This window comes from Rhipicephalus microplus, unplaced genomic scaffold, assembly GCF_043290135.1.
Source record: "Rhipicephalus microplus isolate Deutch F79 unplaced genomic scaffold, USDA_Rmic scaffold_135, whole genome shotgun sequence".
In the NCBI taxonomy this organism is placed as follows: domain Eukaryota; kingdom Metazoa; phylum Arthropoda; class Arachnida; order Ixodida; family Ixodidae; genus Rhipicephalus; species Rhipicephalus microplus.
The window spans coordinates 310,001-320,000 of record NW_027464707.1 but is presented as its reverse complement, the minus strand read 5'-3'; the positions used below and the strand labels follow the sequence as shown (position 1 = coordinate 320,000).

At 60.6% G+C, this 10,000-nt stretch overlaps 1 non-coding gene across 1 annotated transcript; it reads left to right on the top strand.

The window, feature by feature from the left end:
- The first annotated feature begins 6,697 nt into the window (after nucleotides 1-6,697).
- LOC142791007 (small subunit ribosomal RNA) lies at nucleotides 6,698-8,512 on the top strand. The gene has a single exon (XR_012889930.1). It is a non-coding gene; the product is annotated as a small subunit ribosomal RNA (ribosomal RNA).
- The last annotated feature ends 1,488 nt before the right edge of the window (nucleotides 8,513-10,000 follow it).

Here is a 10,000-nt window from a genome sequence, read left to right as displayed (position 1 = left end):
CCGGCTGACGCGGTTTCGTGCCGCCCCGGCAGACGCGGTTTTTTGCGCCGCCCCGGCTGACGCGGTTTTTGCCGCCCCGGCTGACGCAGTTCGGACTTAGCACTTTTCGGCTGTGCCTGGCTGGCGGCCCACTCACTCGATCGCCATGTCTGTTTGCCACAGTTTTCCCGGTGGTGCCGCACCCGGGCTCGCCCCGGCTGACGCAGTTTTCGCGCCGCCCCGGCTGACGCGGTTTCGTGCCGCCCCGGCAGACGCGGTTTTCGCGCCGCCCCGGCTGACGCAGTTCGGACTTAGCACTTTTTGGGCTGAGCCTGGCTGGCGGCCCACTCACTCGATCGCCATGTCTGTTTGCCACAGTCTTCCCGGTGGTGCCGCACCCGGGCTCGCCCCGGCAGACGCGTTTTTTTTTCTTTCGCCCCGGCAGACGTGGTTCCCCCCCCCCCTTTTCGCTCGCCCCGGCTGACGAGGTTTTCGCGCCGCCCCGGCTGACGCAGTTTTCGCGCCGCCCCGGCTGACGCGGTTTCGTGCCGCCCCGGCTGACGCGGTTTTCGCGCCGCCCCGGCTGACGCGGTTTTTGCGTCGCCCCGGCTGACACGGTTCGGACTTTGCACTTTTCGGCTGTGCCTGGCTGGCGGCCCACTCACTCGATCGCCATGTCTGTTTGCCACAGTTTTCCCGGTGGTGCCGCACCCGGGCTCGCCCCGGCTGACGCAGTTTTCGCGCCGCCCCGGCTGACGCGGTTTCGTGCCGCCCCGGCAGACGCGGTTTTCGCGCCGCCCCGGCTGACGCGGTTTCGTGCCGCCCCGGCAGACGCAGTTCGGACTTAGCACTTTTCGGCTGTGCCTGGCTGGCGGCCCACTCACTCAATCGCCATGTCTGTTTGCCACAGTTTTCCCGGTGGTGCCGCACCCGGGCTCGCCCCGGCTGACGCAGTTTTCGCGCCGCCCCGGCTGACGCGGTTTCGTGCCGCCCCGGCAGACGCGGTTTTCGCGCCGCCCCGGCTGACGCGGTTTCGTGCCGCCCCGGCAGACGCAGTTCGGACTTAGCACTTTTCGGCTGTGCCTGGCTGGCGGCCCACTCACTCGATCGCCATGTCTGTTTGCCACAGTTTTCCCGGTGGTGCCGCACCCGGGCTCGCCCCGGCAGACGCGTTTTTTTTTTCTTTCGCCCCGGCTGACGCAGTTTTCGCGCCGCCCCGGCTGACGCGGTTTCGTGCCGCCCCGGCAGACGCGGTTTTTTGCGCCGCCCCGGCTGACGCGGTTTTTGCCGCCCCGGCTGACGCAGTTCGGACTTAGCACTTTTCGGCTGTGCCTGGCTGGCGGCCCACTCACTCGATCGCCATGTCTGTTTGCCACAGTTTTCCCGGTGGTGCCGCACCCGGGCTCGCCCCGGCTGACGCGTTTTTTTTTTCTTTCGCCCCGGCAGACGTGGTTCCCCCCCCCCCCCTTTTCGCTCGCCCCGGCTGACGAGGTTTTCGCGCCGCCCCGGCTGACGCAGTTTTCGCGCCGCCCCGGCTGACGCGGTTTCGTGCCGCCCCGGCTGACGCGGTTTTCGCGCCGCCCCGGCTGACGCGGTTTTTGCGTCGCCCCGGCTGACACGGTTCGGACTTTGCACTTTTCGGCTGTGCCTGGCTGGCGGCCCACTCACTCGATCGCCATGTCTGTTTGCCACAGTTTTCCCGGTGGTGCCGCACCCGGGCTTGCCCCGGCAGACGCGTTTTTTTTTTTCTTTCGCCCCGGCTGACGCAGTTTTCGCCCCGCCCCGGCTGACGCGGTTTCGTGCCGCCCCGGCAGACGCGGTTTTTTGCGCCGCCCCGGCTGACGCGGTTTTTGCCGCCCCGGCTGACGCAGTTCGGACTTTGCACTTTTTGGCTGAGCCTGGCTGGCGGCCCACTCACTCGATCGCCATGTCTGTTTGCCACAGTTTTCCCGGTGGTGCCGCACCCGGGCTCGCCCCGGCAGACGCGTTTTTTTTTTTCCTTCGCCTCGGCAGACGTGGTTCCCCCCCCCCCCTCCGTCTTTCTTTTTGTTTTTTTTTTCGCCGCGGCTGAAGTGGATTTTTCGGTGCCTCGACGCCCCGGTAGTCGCGGTTTTTCCGTTTCCGCACGGCCCCGGCTGACGCTGCTCGGTCACAGTCGCCTTTTGTGAGGATTGCAGACTTCTTGAGCGCGGGTGTTTTTTTTTGTTGTTGTTGTTGTTTTATTACGCATTCGCTCCAGCAGACGCTGTTTAGACTTTTTGTTTCCTCTTTTATCCTGCGACGAGGTGACGAGGTTTATTCGGTGCCCCGCCGCCCCGGCTGAAGTGATTTTTCCTGTCCCGTGCCGCCCCGGCTGACGCGGTTGGGACTTCGCGTTTGTTCGGCCGCCACGGGTTTTGGCGCACTCGCTCGGTTGCTTGTTGTTGCCACTTGTTGCGAACCCAGGTTTCTTGAGCGAGCGCGGGCGTTTTTTCTTCCTTTCTTTCTTTGTTCTATGTGTTAGCGAATCGGCCTTTAATATCACACGAGGACTCACAACCAACAATTTTCAGTTTGAAGTGTAAAAAATCTGCAGGTGTTGACGTAACTGACTTGCCCCGTACCCTTGAGTACATCCATGAAGTTCTCGTAGTACTACTAAATCGCATTATTCCAAGTGGAGAAATTCCCATAAACTTGCAAACCTCTACACGAAAATCGGTGCGCGTGATAAAGTTGAAAATTATCGTCCGATATCAAATGTGCCTTCTATAACACAAATTCTAGGAAAAAAAAAAAAAAAACACTTGTTCGCCGTTTTCTGCGCCGTGACTGGCAGCACTCCGGCGAAGCGAAACGGGGTCGATTCGAGCACGATATTGGCGTCTTTCGACGTGCTCGCCGGCGACCGTCGCACGAGTACGTCGCACGAGCGCGTCTGCCGGGGCGCCGTTTGCGAAGCCGACGCAAAAGTGGGAACCGCCGCTCGGATGATCGCCGCTTTCGGCAGAGTGAGTGTTGGCACTCCGGGGAAGCGAAACAGCGTGAATGCGCCCACGAAATCGGCGTATTTTGAAGTGCCCGCCGGCGACCGTCGCACGAGTACGGTAAACCGCGTCAGCCGGGGCGTAGTTCGGGACGCCGACGAAAAAGTGGGAAGCGCAACTCGGATCTTCGCCGTTTTTGCAGGAGTGAGTGGCGGCCCTCCTGCGAGACCAAGAAGCATCGATTCGTGCACGAATTCGGCGCCTTTCGACGTGATCGCCGGCGACCGTCGCTCGAGTAGGGCAAACCGCGTCTGCCGGGGCGGGCTTCGGGACGCCGATGCGAAAGTGGGAAACGCTGCTCGGATGTTCGCCGTTTTTGGCCGAGTGAGTGCTGGCACTCGGGCGAAGCCAAACGGGGCCGATTACGGCACGATATCGGCGTCTTTCGACGTGCCCGGCGGCGACCGTCGCACGAGTACGGTAAACCGCGTCAGCCCGGGCGGAGTTCGGGACGCCGATGCGAAAGTGGAGAACGCCGCTCGGATCTTCGCCGTTTTTGGAGGAGTGAGTGGCGGCACTCCGGAGAAGCCAAGGAGCGCCAATTAGCGCACGATATCGGCGTCTTTCGACGCGCTCGCCGGCGACCGTCGCACGAGTAGGGCAAACCGCGTCTGCCGGGGCGGGGTTTACGACGCCGACGCAAAAGTGGGAACCGCCGCTCGGATGTTGGCCGTTTTTGGCAGAGTGAGTGCTGGCACACCGGCGACGCGAAAGAGCGCGAAAGCGCCCACGAAAGTGGCGTATTTGGACGTGCTTGACGGCGACCGCTGCAGGAGTACGAAAAACCACGTCAGCCGGGGCGAGCGACCCACGGCGGTCTGGGTGCTTATCGCTGCTATTATAGGGGCACCCCGGCAGACGCAGAAAAAAAAAATTTTTTTCGACCTTCTTTTTTGCTGGTCGAGCTCGGGTAACCCAGGTCGCAATGGGAGCCGCGCACGAAAGCGGCGTCGCGAGACGCGTTCGCGGTCGCTAGTCGCACGAGCTCGGCAACCGCGTCAGCCGGCGCGGAGTTCGGGATGCCGACGGCTAAGTGGGTACCGCTGCTCGGATGTTCGCCGTTTTTGGCCGAGTGAGTGCTGGCACTCCGGCGAAGCGAAACGGGGCCGATTCGGGCACGATATCGGCGTATTTCGACGTGCTCGCCGGCGACCGTCGCACGAGTACGGCAAAGCGCGTCTGCCGGGGCGAGGTTTGCGATGCCGACGAAAAAGTGGGAAGCGCCGCTCGGATCTTCGCCGTTTTTGCAGGAGTGAGTGGCGGCCCTCCTGCGAGACCAAGAAGCATCGACTCGCGCACGATATCGGTGTCTTTCGACGTGCCCGCCGGCCACCGCCGCACGAGTACGGCAAACCGCGTATGCCGGGGCGGGGTTGGCGACGCCGACGCAAAAGTGGGAACCGCCACTAGGATGTTCGCCGTTTTTGGCAGAGTGAGTGCTGGCACTCCGGCGAAGCGAAAGAGCGCGAATGCGCCCACGAAAGTGGCGTGTTTGGACGTGCTTGACGACGACCACCGCAGGAAAACGAAAAACCACGTCAGCCGGGGCGAGCGACCCATGGCGGTCTGGGTGCTTATCGCTGCTATTATAGGGGCACCCCGGCAGACGCAAAAAAAAAAAAATTTTTTTTCGACATTCTTTTTTGCTCGTCGACCTCGGGTGACCCAGGTCGCAGTGGGAGCCGCGCACGAAAGCGGCGTCGCGAGACGGCTTCGCGGTCGCTAGTCGCACGAGCTCGGCAACCGCGTCTGCCGGGGCGGAGTTCGGGACGCCGACGGCTAAGTGGGAACCGCCGCTCGGATGTTCGCCGTTTGTGGCCGAGTGATTGCTGGCACTCCGGCGAAGCCAAACGGGGCCGATTCCGGCACGATATCGGCGTCTTTCTACGTGCTCGCCGGCGACCGTCGCACGAGTACGGCAAAGTGCGTCTGCCGGGGCGGGGTTTGCGACGCGTACGCAATAGTGAGAACCGTCGCTCGGATGTTCGTCGTCTTTCGCCGAGCCAGTGCTGGCACTCCGGCGAAGCCGAACGGAGCCGATTCGGGCACGATATCGGCGTCTTTCCACGTGCTCGCCGGCGACCGTCGCACGAGTACGGTAAACCGCGTCAGCCGGGGCGGAGTTCGGGACGCCGATGCGAAAGTGGGAAGCGCCGCTCGGATCTTCGCCGTTTTTGGAGGAGTCAGTGGCGGCACTCCGGTGAAGCCAAGGTGCGCCAATTCGCGCACGATATCGGCGTCTTTCGACGTGCCCGCCGGCCACCGTCGCACGAGTACGGCAAACCTCGTCTGCCGGGGCGGGGTTTGCGACGCCGACGCAAAAGTGGGAACCGCCGCTCGGATGTTCGCCGTTTTTGGCAGAGTGAGTGCTGGCACTCCGGCGAAGCGAAAGAGCGTGAATGCGCCCACGAAAGTAGCGTATTTGGACGTGCTTGACGGCGACCGCCGCAGGAGTACGAAAAACCACGTCAGCCGGGGCGAGCGACCCACGGCGGTCTGGGTGCTTATCGCTGCTATTATAGGGGCACCCCGGCAGACGCAGAAAGAAAAAAAAAAATGGGGACATGGCGTGCGTCACCGTGCGGCTTCGCAGCGTTGCCGAAGTCGCCGAGCCCTTCGACTGAGCCGAACGGCGGACAGGGAACGTTGGTCGGCCGTTCTAACCTGTCGGTGCCACGCCGAGACGTCGTTAAGGAAAACCGCGTCGTGGGCCTCTACGACGCCGTCGAGTCGTTGTACGTTTGGTGTCCAGCGTGTCGGCGGCGAGTAGCGGACACGTCGTTCACGACTTCGGTCTTTCGCAGTCGACGCGAACTTGCGGAGAGTCGTGGTGCCTCACGTTTTCGGCAGAAACCGCGGCGGAATTTTCCCGTGCGTGCGCGCACGACCTCGGTGCTGTGCCGTCAGCGTAGTGTTGCACAAACTCGTGGCCTACCCAAGGTGCGGTACGTTTGCGGCCGTATCCTCGGTGGGAATTTCGTGAGTAGGGTCGCAAATTCTACGACCTCGGCGGGTTTGAGAGCGACGTAGACTTGTGGCACGCTCAACGTGCCACACGTTTCGGGGCACACCCGCGGTGAAATTTTCTCGAGTACGCTCGTATTAGTGCCCAAGGAGGTCTGGGTACTTATCGCTGCTATTATGTGGGGGTTCTCGTGAGCGGCGTACGCGAAAGCGACCGGGTGTCTGATATGCGGCGGGCTTCGGCCTCGTCAAGCGTGTCCTCGGGTCTGCTCCAGGGGAATCCACGGCAGTCGTCTGCAGCCTCATCCGCTTGATGCGTTAGGGGCTGGTTGTCGGACGGTGCCGTTTTACCACGATATCGAGGTGTGTTCCGTGTCGTCCTCGGGCGATTCAGATGCGAAAGCGCCGAAGACGCGGGCGTGACCCGTCGTCTGGCGGCTTTGCAGTCTCGGCTCCGTTGCTAGTTCCGGCCGGTCCACCGACAGTGCAGCGGGCTTGGGCAACCCGCACGGCGCGACCGAGTCGATGCAACGAAAAAGAGCGAGCATGAACGTGCTTCTTGCCGCACGGCTCCCACTCGTCTTTCGGGAAGGTTGTGCCGTAGCGAGCTCGAACGCCGTCATCTCGGAGTGCAAAATAAGCGTGTTGGGGCGCCTGAAGGTGGCCTCCGCCGCACACAGACTGCGTCCGGCCCGCCGAAGGCGAGGACGGACGCGCAGTCGAACGATTACCTGGTTGATCCTGCCAGTAATCATATGCTTGTCTCAAAGATTAAGCCATGCATGTCTAAGTACATGCCGAAATAAGGCGAAACCGCGAATGGCTCATTAAATCAGTTATGGTTCCTTAGATCGTTTCTTCCTACTTGGATAACTGTGGCAATTCTAGAGCTAATACATGCAGTGAGCCTGGAGCCCTTTGGGTAACGGGTGCTTTTATTAGACCAAGATCGATCGGGTTTCGGCCCGTATTGTGTGGTGACTCTGGATAACTTTGTGCTGATCGCATGGCCACGAGCCGGCGACGTTTCTTTCAAGTGTCTGCCTTATCAACTTTCGATGGTAGGTTACTTGCTTACCATGGTTGTTACGGGTAACGGAGAATCAGGGTTCGATTCCGGAGAGGGAGCCTGAGAAACGGCTACCACATCCAAGGAAGGCAGCAGGCGCGCAAATTACCCACTCCCGGCACGGGGAGGTAGTGACGAAAAATAACAATACGGGACTCTTTTGAGGCCCCGTAATTGAAATGAGTACACTCTAAATCCTTTAACGAGGATCAATTGGAGGGCAAGTCTGGTGCCAGCAGCCGCGGTAATTCCAGCTCCAATAGCGTATACTAAAGCTGCTGCGGTTAAAAAGCTCGTAGTTGGATCTCAGTTCCAGACGAGTAGTGCATCTACCCGATGCGACGGCTCGGACTGAACATCATGCCGGTTCTTTCTTGGTGCACTTCATTGTGTGCCTCGAGATGGCCGGTACTTTTACTTTGAAAAAATTAGAGTGCTCAACGCAGGCGAGTCGCCTGAATAAACTTGCATGGAATAATAGAACAAGACCTCGTTTCTGTTCTGTTGGTTTTTGGAATACGAGGTAATGATTAAGAGGGACGGACGGGGGCATTCGTATTGCGGCGCTAGAGGTGAAATTCTTGGACCGTCGCAAGACGAACTACTGCGAAAGCATTTGCCAAGAATGTTTTCATTGATCAAGAACGAAAGTCAGAGGTTCGAAGGCGATCAGATACCGCCCTAGTTCTGACCATAAACGATGCCAACCAGCGATCCGCCTGAGTTACTCAAATGACTCGGCGGGCAGCTTCCGGGAAACCAAAGTATTTGGGTTCCGGGGGAAGTATGGTTGCAAAGCTGAAACTTAAAGGAATTGACGGAAGGGCACCACCAGGAGTGGAGCCTGCGGCTTAATTTGACTCAACACGGGAAAACTTACCCGGCCCGGACACTGGGAGGATTGACAGATTGAGAGCTCTTTCTTGATTCGGTGGATGGTGGTGCATGGCCGTTCTTAGTTGGTGGAGCGATTTGTCTGGTTAATTCCGATAACGAACGAGACTCTAGCCTATTAAATAGGTGCGGGGTTCCCAGCACCTTACAACCTTCTTAGAGGGACAAGCGGCTCCTAGCCGCACGAAACAGAGCAATAACAGGTCTGTGATGCCCTTAGATGTCCGGGGCCGCACGCGCGCTACACTGAAGGAAGCAGCGTGTCTTTATCCCTGTCTGAAAAGACTGGGTAACCCGTGGAACTTCTTTCGTGATTGGGATAGGGGCTTGCAATTGTTCCCCTTGAACGAGGAATTCCCAGTAAGCGCGAGTCATAAGCTCGCGTTGATTACGTCCCTGCCCTTTGTACACACCGCCCGTCGCTACTACCGATTGAATGATTTAGTGAGGTCTTCGGACCGATGTCCGGCGCGGCCTTTCGGTTGCGCCGGTCTGTTGGAAAGATGACCAAACTTGATCATTTAGAGGAAGTAAAAGTCGTAACAAGGTTTCCGTAGGTGAACCTGCGGAAGGATCATTAACGGATTGTGAAGGGTGAGCGCCTCAGCTGCGTCTGCGCCCGACACTTTCTGCCGCTGACCCCGTTTGGACGCGGGGTCGGCTTTTCCCCACGGGGCTGCCTGAATGTGGAGCGGCACCCCGTGACAAATTGTTGCGCCCAGCGGACGCCAACACCGCGACCTTGGACGGTCGGCCAGGTGGCGGACGCGGGTACAAACGGCGCAACGCACTCATAGGTCGGCTTTCGACCCGCCACAGCACCGTGGCTCGAAGCGCTCGAAATGCGCGACCCGACCGCTGCGGGACCGCCTAGTACTGTAAACAGGAGCGGCGGAGCGCGAACGGCGAGTCGTGGTTACGTCGGTAGAAGGCGAGGCTGCGCGTTCCCGAAACGCCAGCCGAGTGCCCTCCCGACCGTTCGAGCGTGCAAGAACGAGACCCGACAATCGCGCGGCGACTGCCAAGTACGAGAGGAACGGCACAAGCGTCGGCGGTCGGTCAAGGAACTGGCGATGTGACGGGTCCGCTGTGCACCAGTGCATACCGTCCCGCCGTCCGCGGCAAGCGCCTCCGCGTCCTCGGGTGACGGAGGCTGCCGGTCGGTTCTTGCAGGCGAGGGATCTCGCTGGCACCGGTTCGCGTTGACGCGCGGCCGGTCATGGCACGGCGATGCGACGGCCGAGGTGCGCAGTACTCGATGGAGGAACCGCACGCTCCGATGACCGTCCCGCCCTCCGCGGCGTATGCGTACCGACCGTAATGGTTGCAGCAGCGCCGGCCGGCTTTTGAATTCGCCACACGAAACACGGTGCGAGATCGCGGTTAGGGGAGCGTCGACGTTGCCAGGCGTTTTGCTTGCTGCCGAGGGAAAGGCGGCACGGCCACGTCGCGCTCGTCGCGATTAGCGGGTCTGCGCGCTTTGGGAAGGTGCCGCAACGACTTGCCGAAAGAGGAAGCACGGAAGAACGAGGGACTTGGACGTCCCGACAATTGAACGCACTTGCGGCCAGGCCCTTGCTGGCTTCGTTCTTCCGCCTCGAGTAGGCTCGTACGCGGCTCCGGCGCCGAAAGTGGTCCTTGGCACCGACTTCGGTGGACGTGGGAAGTGCCGCGCAAGTACGGCGCGCCTGGCTCCACCTGTTGGCTAAAGTAGGCAGCCGGATCGGCATTTTGGTGTGCGGTGGCAAACCGTGGATGCGAAAAAAGCTTGTGCGATTTCGTGGAACAAAAAGCGGGGGTCCCCCTTTTTATGCGGAGGAGACCGACCCGCCTGCCGTGGTGAACCGCGACGCCACGGTAAAAACGGGAGAGGCTTGTCGATGGGACCGTGCATCCCGCGCTCCACGGAGGCCGGGAGGCGGCCGCCCGAGGAAATGTGTAGCCGTCGAGGCCCGCATCTGCGTGCACTCTTATCCAAATGGGTGTACCGCAGGCATTTTCTGGTTAGGCGGGCCAATGAGAGCGAGCACACAACGATACCTACGGGTCCGGCTTGGAGAACCGGCTT